Source organism: Amblyomma mixtum, chromosome 2 (genome assembly GCF_055824585.1).
Source record: "Amblyomma mixtum isolate Tamu chromosome 2, ASM5582458v1, whole genome shotgun sequence".
Taxonomy (NCBI): domain Eukaryota; kingdom Metazoa; phylum Arthropoda; class Arachnida; order Ixodida; family Ixodidae; genus Amblyomma; species Amblyomma mixtum.
Genome location: NC_143013.1, coordinates 166,520,858 through 166,545,430, shown reverse-complemented (window position 1 = coordinate 166,545,430; position 24,573 = coordinate 166,520,858). Strand labels below are relative to the sequence as shown.

At 48.5% G+C, this 24,573-nt stretch overlaps 1 pseudogene; it reads right to left on the bottom strand.

Moving 5' to 3' along the window:
- Positions 1 to 235: 235 nt before the first annotated feature.
- Positions 236 to 24,573, bottom strand: part of LOC149361490 (uncharacterized) — a 32,146-nt pseudogene continuing 7,808 nt past the window's right edge.

Here is a 24,573-nt window from a genome sequence, read left to right as displayed (position 1 = left end):
TGAGGAGGAAATACCAGGTCATCTGCTAAGTCCTCATGTAACCAAGTTTCCGTCAGGACTGATATGTGTGGGTCGAACTCCAGCAGTTTAAGTTCAAGCGAGTCTTTCTTGTTTGCAACGCTGCGTGCGTTAATGTTAACTATTCTCAAGCTTTTTATACTAGATTGGCCCGTGTTACTATGGCAAGACAAGCTATCTGTCTTAGTGAAGAAAGAAGCTGAGGTAAATGAACCACTCACTTTATCGGTGAGCGGTTTCGCAACTGCGTACAACTTCGCGTCACGGGCCGACTTGCGCCGATCCCGTCGTTTTTTTGAGCCCTCACTTTATCATTTTTTTCGCAGTCCCAAACGTAAGGAATATTATTGATATATAACTTATCAAACACCAAGGAAACCCTTTCTTTTTTATCTCGGTTCGGCTTCGCGCTATCCCATAGTTTCTTTCTTATTTCACGAACGTTCTTTGAAAAGTCTTCGCCAATTGAATAATCTTTTCCCTTTAGCTTCTTTCCGTTCTTGAGTATCACAGTTTTATGCCTACTGTCTAAAAGCTTTAGGAATATAGGACATGTTTTGTCAATTGCCGTTTACCTAACCTATGTATCCGCTCAATAGGGATAGGATCGAGTCCTAAAATATCATGAAAAATATCTTTGTTTACGGTTTCTTCAAGCGATTCATTTGTTTCCTCTTCAGTTTCTGGGATGCCATATATGATCAGATTTGACCTCCTACTATAATTTTCAAGCTGCTCAAGCCTTGCTTCAAGCCTTTCAATCGTTGTACTCATACAACTAACCTGTTCTTGGCAGGACGTTACTCGGCTCTCAAGCCTGGACAGGGCATCTAATTTGTTCTCTATGCTCAGTAATCTGTTCTCTTTTATATCTTTTATGTCGACTGCAATATCATTAAGTTGTTGTAAAATTCGGGTCATGTCAGGGCCTGGGTTCGATTCAATGTCACCGGCTAACAATAATAATTTCCTCAGACACAATGTGAAAGCCTGTGGCAAGCAACAAAGCCGAGGGCACGGCAGCACCAACAGGAATAGGTCATTAGAACGAAAACATTTTCCATACTTTTTGCTCACCTGCACAAGGAAGACAAACGGATTAGTGCTCCGCATTCTGTCGATGCTGCCATGCCCAGTGGTTGCAAAACGAGCGTGAATCCCATTTATAGCTTGAGTGCACTGTGATGCCCCCTGCAGTCCAGGTTCCTGGCAATCAGAGCGTGTTGCCGAAGAATGATGATACGGATGCCAAGATTCCAATGCTGGTGGGCGTATTTCTTGATCGATGTCTTGATGCGTTGAAAGATGGACATGCGCAGAGAGGTTCAGCACGCTGGTGTCCGGACAGCCAACGTTGAAACACCCAAGAAGGCCACATAGCTGCACAAGGAAGAAAAACGGATTAGTGCTCCGCATTCTGTCGATGCTGCCATGCCCAGTGGTTGCAAAACGAGCGTGAATCCCATTTATAGCTTGAGTGCACTGTGATGCCCCCTGCAGTCCAGGTTCCTGGCAATCAGAGCGTGTTGCCGAAGAATGATGATACTGATGCCAAGATTCCAATGCTGGTGGGCGTATTTCTTGATCGATGTCTTGATGCGTTGAAAGATGGACATGCGCAGAGAGGTTCAGCACGCTGATGTCCGGACAGCCAACGTTGAAACACCCAAGAAGGCCACATAGCTGCACAAGGAAGACAAACGGATTAGTGCTCCGCATTCTGTCGATGCTGCCATGCCCAGTGTGCGAGCTCTTCAACGTGCGAGCTCCCACCTCGAGTTCGTGTAGGCTCTCCAAGATCGCATCACGTCTGGCATTATCAAAGGCCTTCTCCAGGTCGAGTCTGAGAACTATTCTGGTATCACGTGTTTTTGCCTCAATAATCTGATGATTGAGCTGAAGTTTCATGTTTGATTACATCCTGCGTAGAAAGTTTTGGTTTAAATCCAGTCATGGAGGAGAGTTACAGCTCGTTCTCCTCCATAAACCGGTCGAGGCGGGTATGAACTACGTATGAACGCCGCTCGCGGCATCGCTCAATTTAAAGCCAGCAAGGAAACTTCGAGATAACAGGTCAAGATCGTCTACAGTAGTCTAGAAAAACGTAGATGCAGCCCTTCATGGCTGTGATCAATCAAGATTAGTCCGGTCGCTTCTCGCGTCAAAAACAAGAATGATAACACCTCTTTCCTGCGGCCTTGAGCGCGAATGAACGGCCACTATAGTGATACGTGGCATTATCCCCCTCTCAAAGAAGCGTCGCCTCGATGCTTAAAAAATGAAAATAAATACGGAGAATGTAAACATCGAGCCCATTAGCGTTAATAGTAAGGTTTAAGCCGTACGACTAGCACGACTTCCGGGCGTGTGCGTCGTCGTTCAGATGCTGTAGTGCCGTCGGAGATGACTTCATAGTCGAGGTCACCGATGCGACAGAGAACCCTGTACGGGCCAAATAAGCGTGGAAGCAACTTTTCACTCAATCCACGGCGGCGAATTGGCGTTCATATTCAAACACGATCATCAGGCTTTTCAGGTAATCAACTAGGCTTTGCAACTCAGGATCCGAGCGCTGCTGCTGCGCGAATCTGCTGGCACTTACCGGTCCTAAGAAAGCGTCATCGTCTTCTTCTTCGCTTTGCTGCGTCGACTGGGGTTCGCGACAAGAAGTGTGCGTCGGAATGCTTGCGGCCAGATTTGTAGACTATAGTTATGGCGAATTCTTGAAGACGCAGGCTCCAACGAGCAAGGCGGCCGTAGGGATCTTTCAAATTGGCTAGCCAGCACAGAGCGTAGTTATCGCTCTCAACCTTAAATGGTCGTCCGTACAGGTAAGGGCGAAATTTCGACGTGGCTCAAATAACGGCGAGACATTCTTTCTCGCTCGTCGAAAAGTTTGCTTGGGTTTTCGACTGTGAACGGCTAGCGTACGCGATAACTTTTTCCTCTCTACCATTTTTCTTAACGAGCACCGCTCCTTAGCCCACATTGCTTGCATCGGTATGAATTTCGGTTTTGGCATTTTCATCAAAGCGCCCAAGCACAGGAGGGGACTGTAAGCGGCGCTTCAGCCCCTTGAAAGCTTCCACTTGCGGGGTTTCCCATTTAAAAGGCACGTCAGCTTTAGTTAGTTGGGTCAAAGGCTCAGCGATGCGCGAGAAGTTATTGACGAATCGCCGGTAATAAGCGCACAATCCAAGAAATCTGCGTATAGCTTTTTTCTCATTAGGCTGTGGAAACTCTGCGATCGCAGACGTCTTCTGAGGATCTGGGCGAACTCCACCCTTGCTTACGACGTGACCAAGGAACAGCAGCTCCTCGTAGGCGCAGTGGCACTTCTCTGGTTTCAGTGTTAGGCCTGAAGACTTGATTGTTTCCAGCGCTATCCGAAGCCTTGTGAGGTGGTCTTCAAAGCTCGTGGTGAAGACAACAACGTCATCTAAGTAGACTAGACAAATTTGCCACTTCAAGCCTGCGAGCACTGAGTAAAGTTCAGGTTCTCTATCTTCATCGCAGCAGGGTTGCCCCACCAGAGACGGTTTGTTTAACTGGAAGACTGGTTTTAAGACAGCAAGACTGGTTAACTGGTTCTTCACATCAGGGGTGCTCCGTCAGAGACGGTCTTGCGACAAGTTGAGACGCAGGGATAAAGGAAATACTCCAAGATTTATACACAGATATTTACATCACATACAAATTTAGGCACTGGAGACAAATTAAACGGCAAAAAGAGAAAAGAACAAAAGGCGGAACTGGCTAACACTAAGGGAGGCCCCTACACGGCATAGCCGAAGATGCATAGCACCTGACCTTAGCTCAGAACCTTTTTTCCGCCTCCGAGGCCCGGTTTTAAAGAGCTAAAGTCCCGGCCCACATTTGGTAGCTTCCGATCATTTTACACTCTTTCATATGATTAGTTTATTGAGAGCAAGGCCAGCCCTCCAGCTTCCGTAGGGTACACCACCCTCTCCACCGCAAAATAAAAATTAAAACAAACACAAACGCACAGTCGTGCCAGCACGTGCGATCGGTTTCCTCCGATGGCGCTCGACTTTGGCGTCGCCCCGAATTTAGGGATTATCGGGCTTAAACGAGCAGTTACCACTGTAACTGCCACTGCGAACTTGGAACTGCGTTCCAAGGCGACTTAGCGTTCCGAAGGCTGTTCAGTCGGCGCCTCACCGACACCCGCTCAGTAGCGTCAACTAAGGCCTTCGCTGTTCCCGGCTAACCGCGCAATCACGGGCTATTCCTCATCTTCATTGCCCCCCCCCCCCCATCGTCAACTGCGCCCTGACACGGTCCCGTCTGGCAGTGCTTAATTTGCAGAAGGTCCGCAGACTTTTCGAACCAGACGTTCGTCGCGAGTTTGTGTCGCATATCTGGTATCCGCCAAGACAAGGGGGGCGATCAGCCTGCGGCGGCTCTCACCGCTCACTGAATAGCCGGCGCGAATCAGCCCCAAAGGGCGATGGACGCCCGACCGGTCCCGGCGCCTTCGCTCGCGCGCATCGGGCCCGGCGCCTTCGCTCGCGCGCATCGTTCCACGAAAGGTCACACTACGCTTCGAGCGCCCTCCTCCATCCCCTCCCGCCGGAGGGGGCGGGGGTTCATTGAAGACGCCGGCGGCGGGGTCCTAATAAAAGAATTAGCGGTACTAATGACCCCGCAAGCACTACTGATCTCTTACACGCCCTTCCCAAGATTCTGCAAAGGGCCCAAATGGCAATTTTAGAATTACAACAACAAGGGATTGGTCCAACTCATGAAATCGCCGCGAAGGCGACGTACATGGAGCAGTCACATATCGTGTCAGCACAGGCAAACAAAACCTGACGCAAAACACACACGCGCACCAACAAAACACGCAAAATGTTCACTCAAATACACACGGTGGCATGCTTGCTGTGCGCCGTAAAACGGAGTCCAAGCTAGTAGGCTGTACCCAGTTCCCTTGCATTCACACCGTCGTCCTGCTCGCGAATGAGCACACATACACACAGACACTCGCGACTGGAGCGTTCACTAGCACTCGTGCGATGTCCGTGAGCGGCCACATGAGCCAGTAGCCGCTCTTCAGGTCCATCGATGAGAAGTACTTAGCCTTGCACAGCCGATCCAATGTATCGTCCATGCGGCGCAGGGGGTAGACATCATTCTTCGTAATGCTGTTCAGGCGGCGGTAATCGACGCAAAAGCGAAGGGTGCCGTCTTTCTTTTTCACAAGGACGACTGGTGCTGCTGAGGGGCTCTTCGATGGCTGGATGACGTCGTCACGAAGCATTTCCTCAACTTGCTTGTGTATAGCTTGGCGTTCTAGCGGCGATACGCGTTGGGGGCTCTCTGGCAGTGGTTGGGCGTGTTCGTCTGTGACAATGCGGTGCTTGGCAAGCCGGGTTCGTCGCACATTCGATGCTGATGCGCAGTAATCTCTGTACATTTGAACAAGACTGCGTATTTGGTCTTGTCTGCTCCGTGGTAATGATGGTTTGATATCAAACGCTGGATGATGGCCTTGGTCAGATGGTTCTACGGGTTCGTCGGGTAGTGCAAATATGCCTCTGATCTCTGCCAGCTCGTCGAGGAAAGCGATCGTCGTACCTTTGTTTAGATGCCGGTATTCTTCGGTGAAGTTGGTTAGCAACACCTGTGCATGGCCATTTCGGATTTGAGCGACTCCTCGATCCAGGACTAGCTGGGTATACCCCTCGATGACGCCTTCGGCAGTTTGGATGTCTCCAGTACCTATGCAGGCGAGGACACTCGATCGGGGCGGCACGCTCATTGCTTCGTCGAGGACGTTTAGGGCAACGTGTTGAGTTGAGCTCATCGCAGCAGGCATGGCTTTGTCCGTGGAAAACTTGATAGATTTAGATCGAATAGGATTATCGCCCGATGTTCATTCAGGAAGTCCGTCCCCGAAATCACGTGTCGCGAGCATTTCTGTAGGACCAGGAAGGTTGTAGCATAGATTCTTCCATTTACAGTAACTTTCGCGGTGCAGCGTCCTGACGGCGTAATCAGGTAACCACCTGTGGTGCGGATCAGCGGGCCATCCCAAGTTGTTGTTACTTTCCTGAGTGGGACAGCGAGTGGCCCACTCATGGCGGAGTAGACAGCTCCGGTGTCCACCAAGGCAGTAACTGCGTGACCGTCGACCATAACTTCAAGGTCACTTGTTCGCGTTTTCGTATTGCACGTTGTCTTTGGTGTACGATGTGGGCTTCGTCGGGCAGTGAGACTGTAATGGGCGTACTCCGACGTTACTTCTCTGGACGGTGGTATAAGGTTCAAGTCTGGCCTCGTCGTCGCCGTCGTCGTCGGTGTTGTGGTCGTAGTTGAGGCATGGTCTTGCGTTTTCGTCGATGGAGGATCTTTGTTCTTGTGCATGGTTGAAAAACAGCGCACAAAAAAATAGAGACAAGAGCAATAAAGCCTTTCGCAATAAAGCCTTAGTTGTGAGTTCAGCGCTTGTCCTGTCGTTGCCTTTACTCTTGTCTCTAGTCTTTTGTGCGCTGTTTTTCAACCATGAACCTATACCAACTCGCCCAACTTAACGTTCTACTTAGTTCTTGTGCTCAGAAGCAACCTCACCTCCAGAGGATGCTTTAATCAGTTTAACCTTCGGGGGTTGGGGGATCGTCCACGCATCGCGTAACCTTGGCTAGGAGATACAAAGCACGGTGAAGATGATGACGGGGAACGTGATAGGTGGCTCGGCTATGAGTAGCCTTCCGGCGGAAAAACCCCTCGTTTTCGGCTGGTCGCTGGCCGGGTGGGGGTCGTGGAGCGCGGTAAGAGAACCCTAGGATGCCCAGTCCTCTCTATGGGCAGTGCCGGAGGACGTAAGCGGCTCCCCCACAGTGGAAGCATAGTGGGCGGCGCTGGTCCGGAGTTCTCCACTCGTCGCATTTCGTCGGTTGTGTGCGACCCTCGTAGGACGGGCGGGTTGGGGCGGGAGGTCGGCAGTCCAATGCAGCTGGCTTAGGGCCATAGGGGCTTGGGTCCCGTCGTCGAGGTGCAGGACGGCGCACAGCTGCGGTGTCATTCATGGATGGGGGCTACAGCGGCTGCGTGGGTGTCGGCGTCACACCCAAGGCCTGTTGAGCCTCGTCCCGGATTGCGTCAATGAACGGTGTAAGCGGCAGCTGCGTTCCTGCTGGCAGGAATTGTCGGAGCTCTTCTCGCACAACTTGACGTATAACCTCTCGCTGGTTATCGTTGTTCGCTGTGTCCAGGCAGATTGCTGAGAAAACGCGCTGCTGGCGGTCGTACTGCCGGGCTTAGGGATCAAGAATTTTTTCCATGGCGGCTGCCTCTCCTACCAATTCCGCGACGGTTTTCGGTGGGTTCCGTACGAGGGCGGCAAAGAGTTGCTCTTTGACACGTCGCATAAGCAGCTTTACTTTTTCTTCTTCCTTCATGTTTGTTTCGGCACGCCGGAAGACACGCTTCATCTCCTCAGTGTACATTGGAACGGTCTCGTTTGGATGTTGTATCTGAGACTGTAGCAGCTGCTGGGCTCTCTCCTTTCGCACGACATTCGTGAAGATCTTCAGAAGCTCCTTCTTGAAGGTTTCCCAGTTCGTGAGTCTAGCTTCCTCATTCTCAAACCAGATTCTTGCTGGTCCCTCCAAGGCGAAGAAGGCGTGCCTCAGTTTCGTGGCATCGTCCCAGTTGTTGAAGATAGCCACACGGTCGAACTGTTCGAGCCATTCTCCTGGGTCGGCACCAGGCGAAGCGTCCAAGGTTGGTCGCACACGGGGCTGCTGAAGAATGATTGGAGTTGTCGCCTGGGGCAGGCTCATGGTGGACGTTCTACTTGCTTTCGCTTCCGGCTAGGCTCCCGCAGAATCCCGAACTCAGGTGCGTCCCCTTCCAGACGTTGGCTTGTGCGGTGGACTGGAGTCAAGTCCTCCGGTGAATGACTCGAAGGGCTGGCGTCGCGACTTGCTGGGGGTGTCCGGTACATGGAAGGCTACCCAGCAGCTCCACCAGACGTCACGTTAAAGTGACGGCAATCCAGCAGTCAGGAAGAAAGCAAAACTTGCAAACGAAGCTCTTTATTTGGGCTGACTTGTGCCCGCAAATGAACTGAATCACTCGCCGGCGGCGTAATCAACAACCGTGCTCGTCAGTCGTCGAACTACGAATGCCTGCCGCTCGCGGCATACCTCAATTTAAAGCCAGCAAGAAAACTTCGAGACAACAGGTCAAGATCATCTACAGTAATCTAAAAAAACGTAGATACAGCTCTTCATGGCAGTGATCAATCGAGATTAGTCCGGTCGCTTCTCGCTTCACAAGCAGAAATGATAACACCCCTTTCCTGCGGCTTTGAGTGCAAACGAACGGCCACTATAGTGATACGTGGCAATATTTTTTTTAGTGACATAGCTAAGGTACTGTGAACTCGTGCCCTATGGTTAAGAGTCGATGACCTTTTCTTCCATTCAGCGTCTTTTCGTATATTGACAAAGCCGCGACTGAAATAATAACAGAAGTTAATGCCCTGTAGTGATGCACACGGGCGGACACGCTGACGTCTTCCTGGAACTAAAGGAATGTATTCATAATATAGCCTTTTGGATGAAAATATTTATTCATTAGTTATATCAAGAACACATTCAGGATGTCTGTAATTAGCAAAAGTGTTTGCTCAATACAAAAATGATGATCGGAATCATCTTCAAAGCTGTCTCCTTCCATTTTCTTAGCTGCATTAGCACAGAGTTTGAAAAGGTTATTGCGGCGGGCGTTATTGCCTTTGTGGAAAGCGAAGCTATACTTTCTACAATAACTTTTGACTGAATCAGCCAGTACTAGGAGTCGTTCTATTAAATCAGTCAATAAGTAAAGAACCAATTTATATTTGAAGATTTCATGGCGAATTAATAGACAATTCATACGAAGATTACAAGAACACAGTGCCCAATTTAGTATGTTCTGGTTTTCGCTGGATCACACTCGAATTTTTGAAATGTATTTTAGCAACAAGAAATACTGTGTTGCACTGCTACACTGCTACACTACAGTAGAACACAGCAGTGGAATACTGCTGTGTTCCACTGCTGAGGGTGCTGGCGTCCCTCAGCGGCCGGTTCTTGGGCAAATCCGATTCCGCACATCGTTAAACACTTCTATGCAAAAAAAAAAACCGAGGAATTTGAATTCGAGCGACACTGCCATTATCTGTGCCGTTCACCGAACCTCTCTGCAAACTGTCAAGCCGGGTCTGCTTCACAATGTTAAGATGTTAACAGAATTATGATGTAGTGGCTACAAGAACAACATATCACCAATGTCACTGTGTTGAATCTTCGGGCCATCAGCATCGAAGTTACTATGAATGATCCGGAAAATCTTAAAGTGAATAATTCTGTGCACCTTTTCTAGTAGTTCAAGCCACTTACCCCAACCCTCATCTGACTGTTTCTTCGCAACATAAGTGAAGGAGTTTCGCAAGAATGGAGCTAACCAGTCCAATTAGCAACCATCTTTACAGCAGAAGAATATTTCCGTGTGTCGGAGCTCTATTTGGCAATAAAGTCCTAATTCATAAAAGCAAAATAATAATATATGTGCATGGAGAAATAATAGTATTAAATAATTTTGGTTTCATTCGTTGCAACGGTAAAAGTGTCACATGATCTCAAAGTCGGTATTCTACCGCATATGACCAATATTTGCGTGAATCCAACCTAGGTTGTGAGCTAGTGATCTATACACTTGAACAGATAATGCTTGTGTCCATTTTGTTTGTCACTGTATAAATAAAATAAAAATTAATTATGTCTCAACACGAGCATACGTAAAAAAATACTTTTTTCGTATCGCGGTATGTCCTGTTCTGTAGAAATCTTTTGCAGCCCATTGCGGAAACTGCCCTCAAAAGGATCCTCACAGATCCTCACACTGTCTTCAGACTGTTCTTTAACAACACAGCAGGCAGAGGTACTATTGGAGATGATTGTTCCTGACCTCAGCTCGATCGGGGGCACGTGCCATTTTTTTGGTGGCGCCAAAGAGGTGCAGCCCTGGCTTGCGGCTGAAAGGGACTGCTAAAGCAATGATTAAAGGCTAGGATCCCATAACGAGAACGCGAGACTGAAGGAGCCGTCGAGGGATTCGGATCTGTTAATCTTTGTTGGGGTAACAAATCAGCTATTGCGTGTAAGAGCTGCAAATGTCGCCGACTAGTACGAAATCTCTCGAAATTGCCACGACTCCGCACTTTCAGCAATCTGGTGAATAAGGTACCAGTCTGCTCAATCTCGCGCTCGTAGGGATGAGATGCTGCCTGCAAAATGTGCGCGCAGTATTGACGGGGCGAAAAGCGACTTCCGAGTTGTTGAGGAGCGTGGTCGCGGCGGTACAAATAACGTTCATTGTCGGGATGCGAAGCCCAAGATGCTAGTGGTATGGAATCTGATCTGAGAATGCGTGTTAGACAGCTTAAGATCCTAAGTATTATACGTGTTTTCGGACCATTGATCCAAGATCCTTACTTTCAGTATAGCAAATGCAAGCTGCAATGATGACAGTAAATGAAGGCCCAAAATTGAGTAAAAAACTGATAGGCGCTAGGTAAAAACTACTAGAGTAAAAGATGCTGCTATGTAAAGACGAAAGCTCTTTCTGGATGTACTGCCTTCGCGCGCGAAAAGAATTCATGCCTTATGATTCTTCCCATTCGAAGAATGTAAAGAGCGCTATTGCTCAGATTAAGCGAGCGAAAGCTTTCAAACCCAGGTACGGAAGTTGGAACAAGTAGACCGGCTATCATCCGGGATACCCAGAAGGTGCCGCACAATTTGAAGCATGTGGCAACAAAGTACAAGGTTCCTGTGGTTTATTCCGCCCCAAAAACCTGCCTGCCTTGTGCGTTAAAACTGATCGCATCAAGGCAAACAAAGCTGAAAGTAAGAAGAGACATGCAGCCCCGTTTGTCAAATGTCGCGTGGGATTCATCTATCAGATCACTCTGATGTGCGTAGACAAGTACATCGGCCAAACCGTCCGCTGTATTGACGACCGATTAACAGAATATATTTTGGATTTACAAAATGTCACTGGTTCACATTAGCCCCATCACTGTAAAGCCTGCGGTGAAGAAAGAAAGATTAAGTGTGCAGCAAGGCTGAAAGAAACAAAGGTTTTAAACAGAAGTAAGGCCCAGACAGCCCGTGAACTGTTGCGGCTTTCTATATCAGAAGCAATGGTAGTGATTGTTTTAGTACCTCATTGATTACCATATGCAAGAATTAAACTGCTTTTTTAGATACACAGAGGTGAGACACCTGTGGGGCTCACTTCGGCTTTTTCTTCAATTTTTGTGCAACTCTCGCGCGCATGTGTGGTTCTTGCTACCCCTCTTGTTTGCTTGCCTTATATTCGTTCGCATTCGCTGTGAATAAACAGTTGCAAGTTGCGTCTGTCCCTTCTCGTTTCCTGTGTGTTTCGGCGCTATAAACCTTTTCTGGAAACTTCTAGGTGTACAATCCTTCAAACGTCCCGCATATATTATTAACGCCAGATGACGAGGCAAGTCTAATCTTAATTGTAATAAAAAGATAATTTATCACTGCATATAGAGCACTCCAAAATTGTCTTCTTCCAACACAGGCCTGATAACGATGCTGGAGAACTCGTGCAAGTTTACTGAGGCATCTCAACCTGTCAAGCATGATGCCCCTCTTTTAGATCTTTGTTTCTAAGAAAACCAAAGCACTTGATTTTATCCACAAACTGCTCCGCGTTGAAAGCGGGTCTTTGGCGGCCGCGAAAACAAACGGTACGCCTTGCAGATCGAAGTTTTTCTTGACTAGTAGCATTGTTTTGTCCCAGTGGTTGAACTTGCTGATACGCTATAATACTTCATCCAGACATCCATATCTTCATACCAAACTCTGGAAAACGTTCTGTTCGCAAGCTTATCGGCCAGATAACGGCTGCTTAGGGGAATTCTCGACCTTGGCTATAGCTGAGTCTTTATTCCACGCAACTCGCTTCGAGTGGTACAGCGGCCAAAGGCGTCATCTGTCAATGGTTTGCGGGAACCATAATGATTAACCCGCACCGGCGCACATTTCAGAATACAGTGAAAATGAACTATTTGCATGATGAAAGAGGCCTTTGAGGAGCGAAATCAACAGTGCGCGTCATCGAAAATTTAGCTAAGTCCTCAAGTTCTTTCATTTTTCTCTTCCGCTTCCAAATAGAGGGTGGCGCATTAGTATCACACGCCCTTCCGTTAAGCTCAGTCGTCTGCTGGCACACCTGTCTGGATTCTTCTTGTGAATAGGTGTGAACCCCATCTTCAGCCCTTCACCACTGCTTCACCACTACTTCTGCCACTGTTACTAATCTGGAAACACTTGACGCAAATTTGTCACTGCTGTTAACGAGTGTGTTTAATGAAAACCAGTTCTAGTTGGCTTGGATATTCGCTGACATGCTACTGTGCACCGGGTAGGGAATAAGTACAGGCGCGGATATGAGTAAGCGGAGTACGCTATTGCGTTCGAAGTGAAATCACTCTTTCTGCATTGGTAAAGTAGAAGCGTTGTTTGTCTACCAGAAAGCCCACCAACCTCCGCTACCAGCATGCGCGCACCACTGCTGGAAATTTCAATTAGGTGACGTGTGAAAAAGATTTCAAGACAGTTGCGTGCTCCGTTTACTTTTGTCCGCACCTGTACTTTGTGATAAAAGAAGGGTGCTATAATGCTCGCAATCACTGAAGAGGGTTGTAACGCAAAAGTTCACTTCATGATGGCTTCTTGGAATGAGACCAAAGCCAAATTCTGTGCATGTACAGCGGGGTGGTCAAGCGTTCGGGCAGTTTAGAGTTTGTCGAAAACACCGATAGCGTCTAAATAGGCAAATTAAAAAAATCACTGCATGTCGTTTCTGGCTGTAGCAGCCTAAATTACCTAATATAGAGTCCGCTGTGAGTGGCACTTGCGTGATGGACTGCATGCATTGTTCATAGTGCGAACGTTCGTGGGGCACTCTGGACAGTCGTAGAGAATATAACGTACATTCTCAATTTAGCCGCAGTCCTCACAATATGAACTGTCAGCTTGCTAGAAACGGGAACGTAGACTGTTCTTAAATGCAACATTAAGACGTGGCTGGAAAGAGAGAAAAGCAGAGATCAAAGCCGGCGCGAATATTTGCTGGCATGCTACTCAGCGTATGGGGAGAGAATATGGCAGTAAAGTTGAAAGAAAGGTGGTAGAAAAGAGTGCGGTCATTCAGAGGGTTGCAGCGCAGTAGTTCACTGCATGATGGTTTCTTTGGATGAGACCGAAGTCAAGTTGCGTGCATGTGCAAAGGGGTGACCAAATGTTCGGCTATTTAGAGTTTGTCGAAAACACCAATAGCGTCTATATAGCGAAATAAGGATATAATTAAACGCCGCTACTGTCTGTAGCAGCCTAAATGAACTAATATAGAGTCTGCTGTGAGTGGCATTTGGGTGACGGACTGCATGCATTGTTCATAGTGCGAACTTTCGTGGGCGTACGCTTCACATGCGAAGAGAATATGAAGCACAGTCTCAACTGAGCTGCAGATGTCACAATGCGGACTGTCAGCTTGCTTGAAGCGGTATCGTAGAGTTTTCGCAAATGGAACATTGAGGCGAAGGCGAGAACAAATTGGTTCCAGGCGACGCGGAAACCCGAGTGGTAGTCTTGTCTGTGGGTGGATAGAATGGTGAAAGGAGCAATGATGGCTTCGCGAGTTCCAGAGACGGTTCCTTTCATCCTGGGTATGTCGTTTGGGAAGCTGGAACGCATCTGCGGTATGAAGAAGATGTGCTTGTAGTTACGGTGCTGTAGACCTTTGCGGGCCACTTCGGCTGCTCTCTCCTTCTCCGTGATGCCGCAGTGAGCTGGAATCCACTGAAAAATTACACAGTGGTCTTCAGCAAGAGCCAGGTCATGCACGTATCCAATGTCATGAAAAATGGGCTGGTGACTTGTTCTCTTCACTAGGTAGGACAAGGTTTGCCGCGGTCCTTGCGAGTCCGTGAAGGTTACCCAGCGTCCTGAGTTATGGCGCAAGATATAGGAGACAGCTTCTTTCATTTCGTATAGCTCTGCTGTGGTGGAGCATGTCCTAGGCTGTAGATGACCTGGAAGCATTTCGCCTTGTGAGGGCACATATAGACGGCGTGATGAGGAGTCGTGAGAAGATGAACCATTAGTGAAAATTTGTCTTGTGAATACTGCTTAGCTAAGTAATTCAGAGCAGCTTGTAGCAGTCCAGCTTGCGGCATGCCGTTCTTCACTGTGACGTGGCTGGGTTAACTGCCAACTACACCGGTGTGCTTTTTATTTTTGTTGCTTCAACATGATTATGCTTTGCGTGACGTGTACAATACTCAGACCTCATAGAAAAATTTGTGAAGCAATTTTGATGGGAGAGCCGTTCTATCCAACGTCTTGGTAATTTTAAAGCGCGCAAAGAGGTTTGTGTTTCTTTAAAGATGTCTTTCGGATTCCCTGTGCCCCTTGGAGGGGTGCAGCTGGTATGCGGTAGTGACAGCATCATTATGCGATGCTTTTGCCGCTCGTGATATTTGTCTGGACAATGCTGCGTTGAAAATACTTTTAAAGAAAGAACAATAAACTCTTGGGAATTACAATCTCGTAATACACTCCCTTTTTGATGTACCACGATGTAGAAAGTTGTTACTGCAACTGAAAGTTGTTTTTTTCATTCAGGTCATCTCTCACCTTTGAAATTTCGGATATTAACGAAACAAAGCCATTCTTTACTCCTGGGGTTCAATAAAGACATCGAGATGAGTGCATAAAAATCCATATATACAGCAATCCCTGAAAAAATGGGAGCTCCGCCTCCAGAAATTGTAATCCAACTCAGGATTTAGAAGCAAGGCGGAGAGGTATGAAAAATGACTTGTGCTTTACATATTAACCGCATGCATGCAACAAGTACAGTGACTCTGAATCTTGCTGTGTATCAGCGTACAAATGAACTGTTAATTGACATCTATGCTGTGAAGATTTTAAAATCGTTGGTGCGCACTAACCATATGCGCATGACGAAAAATTACGAGGAACTTTAGCGGCTAAAGTGGTGAAAGGCGAAAGCCTGAGCACTCCATTCTGCGACGCATTCTGCATTCTGCATTCTGCTACATTTTGTTGCTGCATTAATTAACTGCCAATTAATGACGCTTCAGCTTCGCCTTTAGGAGTGGAACGCGACAGCGTATTGTAGCGCTGCCAGGGAGTCCACGGAACGCCACCACCCGTTCGGCTCGATGCCGTGCCCTTTGAACGCAACGCTTTTTGAGGAAAGGAAATGGGGCTGTACTTCACTATCGTCTCGGTGGACACCTGAGCCGCACGGTACAGGAAGGGAGGAAGTGTGAGTGAAAGAAGAAAGAGGGGCTGTAGTGAAGAAAATGAAAATTGTATTTGAGGAAAGGAAATTACGCATTAACTGTCTCACATATCTCAGTAGACACTAGTCTAAAATTGTATTTGAGGAAAGGAAGTTGCGCAGTAACTGTCTCACATATTTCGGTGGACACCCGTCAAAATTCGCGCGTGGTGACGTCACGACAATTTGCACCAATCTGAAACGCGGACAAATACGCCTTGCTCGTCGGTAAATTGGTTTTTGAGGAAAGGAAATGCATCTGTCTCTCATATCTCTGTGGACACCTAAACCTCGCCGTAACGGGAAGGAAGGAAGATGGGAGTGAACGAAGACACCGTATTCACTAGACGCACCTTTGTTCATTCCAAACCGTCGAGCGGGCATGGCGGAGTGGTAGCGTGCTCGACTCGCACTCCGGAGACCGGGGTTCGATTCCCAAGCTCGGCCAATTTCTTATTCGGTTTTATTTATTTCTCTGGTCTGACTAGAAAGGTTAAATGGACTAATTGGTTAAGTAAGCAATTAACTAAACTCAGTCAAACTTACTTAGAGCATCACTATACGATCCATTTAATTGGTTGCATGGTTAGTAACCAAAGTACAATTGGCCCCGTTTGAAATTCGCGCACTGTGACGTCACGACCGTTTCGACCAACTGAAAAGCGTGACATTTTCTGTCGACAACTGCTGCTTACAACGATGAGGCATTAAAGGCTTTCGCCTTAATATTACCCTTCCGCCTGCGAACCCGTCTCAAAAGAGCCGCAGTGATTGCACAGCAATCTTTACTACATGCGTGAATACGAAGTAATAATTTGAAGTGGATACTAATACAGACCTATCTGAGTAAAGTGCCTACAGACCCTTTCAAAATTGTGTCATTTAGCTACCTTTCAACTTTATTCGCATTTTGGATACGCTTGGAAGGTGGTATACAATGATCATTTTCTCAAGCGAGCTTTCTTTGCCCAATTATGACAGCTGAGCACTATATTACCTCGCTTTAATTGGTCATTCATATCAGAGGTAATTGCTTGATGATGTGTCCAATTCAAAACAGGGATTTTGACCAATTTCCTACACGGTCAACTTCATCAAGTGTTTGCTCCGCTTGTGCTCATTAACCCTTCGGGTGGAAGCGAGTCCTTGCAGCCTACTTTAGAAATGTTGTTCCGCAATGTGATATTGCTTTCTCCAAGTACGAGCGCTCGCTGCGCGCTGCCTCCTCCTCATCTGCATCCAGATGTTCGAGAACAACAGAGCTGCTGAAACTAGGTTGAAAACATGCATTCACAATTTAATACGAATTTGGGATTCGCCAGCACACAGCATGCCATTGTGTGTCTTTAAAGCAACACTCCGGAATATTGAAACCGAGAGGTAGAAAAGCTTCTTCAAATGGTTTTTCTTGTTTTCAGCATCGTCACTGAAAATCTGAATCATGTGAGTGAACTGAGTGACACCTGTTTTCCTCCCAACGGTATGCGCGTACGTCATTTATTCTGAGTGCGAGCCCGGGACACGCTGCATAAACCTCTTATGCAATAAAGAGGCAGATCTTTCTACGGACAAGAAACCGATGAAAGGCAGCTTCCAAATGAAAACTCAAGCTTATGTAGTGCTAATGTGTGTCCTGCTCACAAGGAGCCTGGCCCACTCTGCTTCCGCATCAGGTATTTGTAAAAATTTTGGAGAGGAGTCGTTCGTTCGCTATCCGGAGACTGTTACAGGGTTCCGGAAAGCGACGATGACTGTCAGTATATTGCGTAGTGATGTCTTTGAATGCAGCTCTACATTATATAGGCTCAGAAAAGGCTTCTAGAGCAAGTGTGAATGCCCGGGCAGAGAGCACGCGGGCCACTTCATCGGCTAACTCATTGCCCTGGAGACCCTGGGGGCCGTGAGCCCAGATGAGGCTGAAGTTTGCAGGATCGTTGCACCGGCAGCAATTTTGTAGGATGCGCCAGGCAAGCGGATGTATCCAACGCAGCTGACAGTTCCGACGGACCCCCCTCGAGCCGGTAATGATGTGTTTCACTTCTGGGAGGGAGAGCGCGAGCGCAATCGCGATTTCCTCCGCATGTGTTGTGGTGCTTGTGGTGCTTTGAATATGAATGCAAATCATAAATAATAGTAAGTAACGGGTTCATATATTACAAATTAGTGAATTGAAAGAATGCAGGCACGCCGGTAGGTTCAACAAAACTACAGCCAATTCAGGACTATCTGCGGATATGCATCGACGTCCGGATTTCGCCTTTCCACGTTTTTTCCGTACAGAGTCCCCATTTGTGTTGTTCTCAACATAAAACATGATGTTCTCAACATAAAACCGATGTGGACTGCATGTGGACATGCCTGCTCTGCAGCACCACTATGGCCGATATGGGGCATTAGCCCATTTGTGTGTGCAGCCCAAGTTATGCTTGAGGATGTTCTCGCATAATGTTTACATTTGCGTTGCATCTGCCCTCGAGCACCTTACGAGGTACCAGTTTAGGGAGCATGTAGGCACGCCCTGCTAAGCCCCCTTGTGATGTGCACACCACACTGGTGAGGGATTTTTGGAACGTGGTGTGTCGGCAGTGGTGCCTCGGACAGCGGAGCGCTGTACGTGCCAGCTCCGCGTTGCGCGTGGGCGCGTGCCAATGGTGTGCGCGAGGCAGGCACGAGGAGCGTAGAGCTACGTGTCAGCAAACCGAGGTGTTGAGGAAGACACCTCAGCACAAGTCTGGTCGTTCAAGTGTGGAAGTGGCAGCTGTCGGACGTCGGGTTCGAGCTGCCGGTGACTTCCCTTGAATCATCGACGCAAGACCATTGAGCCTCATTTAAGCGTGGAGGTGGCAGCCGTCAGACTTCGGGTCTGTGCTGCCAAGGCTTCCTTGCAGAGGCTGCACAAGCCTACGGTGTTTGCGTAACGCCGTCGACAGGATCCGGCTACAGTTCTCCTGCTGCAGCTGCCCACTTCTTGGGGGTGACTGACAACAGTTCATCAGCGTCTCCCGTGTCGTCTCCGTTCCCTCATCTCCTGGCTCTCTACCACCGCTTCCCGCGACACAACGCCAGCGACGCGTCGAAACTCGCCATCCCGCGTCTGTGCTATCTCCAAGGCATTCCCGCACCACCTGGAACGCTTTGTAGCCGGTGAACTCTCTCCTTTTTATCTGTTGTGTTTTACCCTTGCCTAGTGTGTGTTTTCCTTAGTGTTTTCGTTCCTTTCATTGGCTCGTTTCCTTTAAAATATAAACACGGCTTCGTTTTGTTTTGTTTGATTCGATTCCTTTGTTCTTCGAACCTGCACTCGAAAGCGTTCCCCTCCAGCAGTCTGGGACGCGTCACTCCGATTCGCGAAATCCCATCAACCGACCTGCAGCGGTTTTGGATGTGCACCACCAAAATTTGGCTTGAATACGTTCCCCCCATTGAGCCCATATTTATGGTGCACTTGTCGACATGTGCCCTGCAAGTAACCGATATGGCAGCATTTCGGCCCACATATTTTGCAGGCCCGCCACGGCCAATTCGTAACGTGCAGCGCTTATGTTCTGGTAGAACCTGCTCAGTGACGAGGTTTTTTTCTGGAAGAGTGCACAGTTATGCCGCATCTGCCTACATGTAACCTGCAAAGGACCGACGTGGGCAGTATTTTGAAACGCGCATTTTTTAGGGCCGCCATAGCCGGCGTGCGACCTGCAGCGGCTTCGTAGGTGAGGCCTAATTTGGGCTGGGAGAGGCTTTTAAGATCAAAGCCCCCAATTATGCTCTGCCTGCCTTCAAAAATCCGGGACAGAACTTACGTGGGCTATATGTAATGTGATTTGGGTACCCCATTGCTGCGCCTACATGCGAACCATGTAGGACCAATAGGCAAGTACAATTGAGTTGGCGCTCGTTTCCCTGCATGTTGCCAGCGTAGTTATTAGATGGTTGCCCCAGCCTTATTTGTTCACGTTGGACGCACTGAGGCTCCCATCGTGTGCTAGTTTGGAAGTGATTAGCTGCGACGAAAGTTATACACCTCTAAAAAGGACAAGAGAAGTGTGCAGCAGGGCTTACCATGCAAAATTGATTTATATATGCTTTATTGGCTCCCACGCATAGAACATGATTTCGGTGGGGCGGTTAGGTTCAGCGCTCCAGTCTTTTTGTGAACCAAATTTTTTTTCATTTCCGCAGGGAACTTTCCACCTGACGTTTGCTCTGACTGAACTTAGTTTCTTTTTACTTTTTTGTCCCACGCTGTGGCCTACAGCCCTGCGCTACAATGGCCCCGTAATGAGGTATTCCACAGGGATACTACCCGCTATGGCGATACGGGTTGTGCCAGTAGGCTTCTACCAGTGGTAAATAACCTAAAGTTTTAAAGCATGGGCTCAGGCGAGAAGTAAGGCAGGTAACACTCGTGCAGCCGTAAAGCCCGGGCTTGTTTTTTAGTTGCCTACCCGACATATATTTTAAGAGACGGGAAAAAGCAACGAAAATTGACCGACCCGCCCAGCCACGTTACAGAACGGACTTGTAGCAAGTGGCAACAAATTAGTAGTTCACAATGCATCCCTGTGCACAACCCTGCTGGACATCAGTGCAGGCAGGTGTTGTAGATGCTGTGTTAGGTACGCGGGAGCATTTAGGCCCTAAATGACAACCACTCTGTTAATCAGTGAATATATTTCTTTATTTGAATGATTTTGTAATACTTCCTGTTCTCAGCCATCTCTCTCCTTTGGCTAACTCATGATGGGTGGTGCAAACATGCGCACTTCTGCAAGTGACACCTGAGGGCACGAGTAACATTGAACGTTCTTAAAACTCTATACTTAACCTAAACTGAAGAAATTAATCGAAAAGCCGGCGTCCGCAGCTTGCCAGCAACAGCAAACAGCAAGCGGGAGATGACGCTTTGCGGGCATGTATCTCTGGAACAAGCTTTCACAGGGTGCCCGTAACCAACCTGCCTGCGAATGAACCGAAAAAAGTTTAGATATCTACCGCAATAAATTAACTCTCATTCAGTGCCTAGTAAACTGTAGCCTAACCTAGTAAACTAGTAAACTGTCTCATGAGGAATAAATTGCAGTTAAGCAGTGTACCTCCGAAAATTAGGTACCAGAGCACTAACATGACACTCCATTTCCAATGCAGCAAAAATGTGGGATGAAGTGGGGGCGCCAATGCGTGTACTTCTGGCTGACCATATGAACTTACTGTGGATGGATTTAATTTCGATGAGTAGGTAGGACTGCGCGATTAAGGCAGGATACGACATATAGCAACATTTGCTCTCCTGCGGAGTCAATCCATATTTTAAGAAAACTTCGTGCTGGGCTAGTTGTGGGACATAGTTGAAACTTGGTTCCCCGTGTGTGTTGTTTCCTTTGTTTGTGTTCGTCTTTCGCGCTGAACCAAGTTTCAATCAATCCATATGTTTACTGCTTAGTGTGTGCCATGCGTCCATCATCCCGGCCCCTGCGCCTCGTAGGTGGCCCACAATCATTTTGTTTACTGCCGAATGTCGAAATTCGGCAGCCTCCTTTGCATGGGCCCTGCGGTCAGACAGTTCTGAATCATTAAAAAGCTAAATTTGATTGCCACAAACGTTTTTAGGTTTTTCAGCATTTTCATAAGAGCACTGATATTTCAAAAAATTGCCCAAAATTATATTACTCCCTAAAACGAAATTTGAGCGCACCTCATCAGCTGTTCGAGCTTTTCGATAAATTGAGGCAAAGAATTCAAGCATGACATATATGTAGAATTATAGATAACTTCTTATTTTATAGCGCAGCCCTTTGTCGCCCGTTTCTTCGTTTCGCGCCCTCACCGTCGCCTGTCTCCGTTGTAACCAGCAGTGGACACCCTTTAAGCTGCGAGCAGGAGGAAATACTTTATTTCCGCCGACATACGTAGCCGACGATGTGGGGTTAGAGCCCCATTAATTGGCCATAAGCCCGTGTCGTTCGGCGACTTCTAGGGCCCTTGTAACAGCCCGGATCCATTTACGAGTCAGAAGTAAGCAATGCGGCCTCGCGCTGGTCTGGATTCGAGAGCTGCAAACCTCGAGGAGGGGTGTCCCGAAGGAAAGCCCAGAGTATGTGGATTAGAGTGTCGTGTTGGCCACATCGTTGACAAGGAGGGGAGTAGACCCCAGGGTATGTGCGGGCATATATCGCAGGGTTGGGGAATGCGTTCGTTTGGAGTTGCCTCCACGCAACCTCTTGGGGTTTGGTGAGAGAACTATGTGCGGGGGGATATAGAAGTCTACATAAGCGGTAGTGCATGGTTCTGTCATGAAATGCAATCATACGAACTATCGCTGTCCGCAGGACGGGCGACACCACATCCCGGTCGAAGAATCCTCGCGCATAATTGTGGGCAGCCTCGTTCCCTGGATGGGATGAGACCGCAGGGACCCAGATCGATCGGATTGGACGAAATTGGTGGGGTGCAGAGAAAGGGTGATAGAGGAGACCCGGCATTTGGCGAAATTACGAATCGCAGATTAGAGTCGCTGAAAATGGTTTCTGCCGAGGTGGAGACCATCGCCAAAGCTATCGCCGCCTCCTAGGCCTCTTCAGGCGATCTGACGGGAATGGAGCACGCAACCAGCGGCCGTTCACAGTAGTTTACAGCCGCGAGCGAAAAAGCTGGAGTCAGGGTGGGGGTGCGGTGGACGGATAGTCGGTGCCGTCGACCTAGACCGCTGATCGATCTTTAAAGTACTTTTTGGGGAGAGCTTTAGCCCTGTCCTTGCGGCGAGCGACATGATACTCTGGGCGCATGTTTTTAGGAAGAGGGGTAACGGTAAGGTTACTGTGTATATGGTGCGGAATCTGGGCCTTGTCGGTGACGGGCGTTTCGAAGCGTATTCCAAGCTTGTCGAGTATGTGACGTCCCGTGGAGGTATGGGTCACACGCTCGTACTGAGATGTCAGATGAGCTTCCGAGAGCTCCGTCACAGTGTTGTAGACCCCTAATGCCAGTAGTGTATACGTATGGGTCCAGTAGGGGAGATGAATAGGCGTCTTGTATGCCTGTCTAATAAGAGAGGCAACGCGGTCCCGTTCCTAGCAGCTAAGATGGAGGTAAGGCAGGGTATATGTGAGGCGACTGATAATAAATGCCTGAACAAGAAGTCGGCGGTCAGCCTCTGGCGTGCCCCTATGATTATTCGCAATGCGACGAATTAGTCGAATGGTCTGCGAGACAGAGACTGTAGTTTTAGCCAGAGTGTCGGTGTTTTCGTGATTGCTCTGGACAAGGAGCCCCAGTACCCCAATGGTAGATACTTCGCGTATGGGCTGCCCTATGGCAGTAATGCAGATGGGAGGATGGCCGTGGAGGCCGGGTTGACCACGGAAAGTAGCAGCTCGGATTTCTGAGGGGGAAACGAGAGGTTGACTCTGGCTACATGGCAGTCATTGACATCGACCGCTTGTTGAAGTGGGTATTCAACCTCAGCATTGTTGACTGTTGAAAGCCTGAGGGTAATGTCGTCTGCGTATAAGGTATGGGATAGCCGGGGGATAGCGTCTAATTTAGAAGGTAGTGTGAGCAAGGCAACGTTGATAAGAAATGAGGAGAGAACAGATCCCTGGAGGGTGCCATTGCAACGGAGGGTTATAGGGTCTGACAGGAGAGAGCAAAAGCTGAGTCCAGCTGTACGACCGGAGAGGAAAGTGCGTATATACTCGTAGGTACGGTGACCAGGATTTCGTAGGGAGAGGTTAGCAAAAATAGCTCCGTGCGAGACGCTGTCAAATACTTTAGCTAAATCAAGCGCTAGAAGAGCCTTTGTGCCCGCTCTAGTAGAGGGGCGCAGTATCTCCCGTGAAAGCTGGAGCATAATGTCTTGCGTAGAGAGATTTGAGTGGAAGCCAATCGTGGTGGAGGTAGGAGATGGTAATCTTTAACACAATGATACAAACGATTGTGAATGACGTGCTCCATCAATTTCCCAGCCCAGGAAGTGAGGGAGATGGGGCGGAGTTGTTTGAGAGATAGTCGTTTGCCTGCCTTCGGTATGAAAGTCACGCGTGCATGTTTCCATGCTGCGGGAATTTCGCCCTCTCTCCAGCAATCATTCATAAAGCAGCGAGGGCCTCAAGGGAGGGGTCATCGAAATTGCGGAGAGTTTTGTTGGAAATGCCATCCGGTTCTGGAGCAGAGTTAGGGCGGAGCTGAGTCAGAGCGAATCTTACCTCAACCTACTAATTCTCCGCATCGAGGGCAGGGTTGGCAATGCCCAAGTAGAAGGGAGAGGGTCCGAAGAAGCAGTAGTGAGATAGCGGAGACGACGTTCACCGAGAAGATTCTGGTCTAAGCCTGGGTGTTGATGGACTATGCGGGAAATGCTGTCTCGTTGGGATGTTTGGCAACCGTCTACGTCTAGAAGGTATCGGAGAAGGTGCCAGGTGCGGGTTAGCCAGAGCTGTCCACGCATGTTGTCACAAACTTGACCCTATTGCTGGGTAGTGCGATAATGTGCGCCTCAGTCTGTTTCTCTATCTGAGCTACTCGATGCCGAATCGTTCTATTGTGGCGATGTTTTTTCAAGTGGATTTGCATGCTTTCCCAGGCCTGCCATAAGTGGAGGAGACGGCTGTCTATATTTGGCTGATCAGCCGTGGTAGCTCATTCTCTAGTAGTAGCAGAGACATCTGCCTCGAGGTTAGAGATCCACTCGTCCAGGTTATTAATCCGGGTAAAGGCGTTCTGAGCACGTAGGCAACGAAACTTGTCCCAGTCCTTGATTAGGGTCAGGTGTCCTTTCCGACGAAACAATGGGGACATGCTGAGGCTGGCCTAGAGGAGAGAGAGAGAAAAACTTTATTGGAAGAGGAATTTGGCGCACGCCCCATAGTCCCCGCACGACCCCACTGCACTCAAGTGTTTATGCTCCTAAGGTCCATAACACTAGCAGCCCGGCTGGTGGCGATGGTCTGCACGGCCGGGCCCTCCGAGCGCAGCAGGGTCTCCCAGTTCTCCTATGTCTTGACGGTCTCTAGGTCCCGCTGGGGAGGGTCCGCTGGACAGAGAGAAAGGGTGTGGAGGGTAGTGGCGAAGGGTTCTGGCCATATCCCGCAAGCAGTAGTGGGGAAGGAGGAATGATAGTGGGCTAGGATAAGGGGCGAAGGG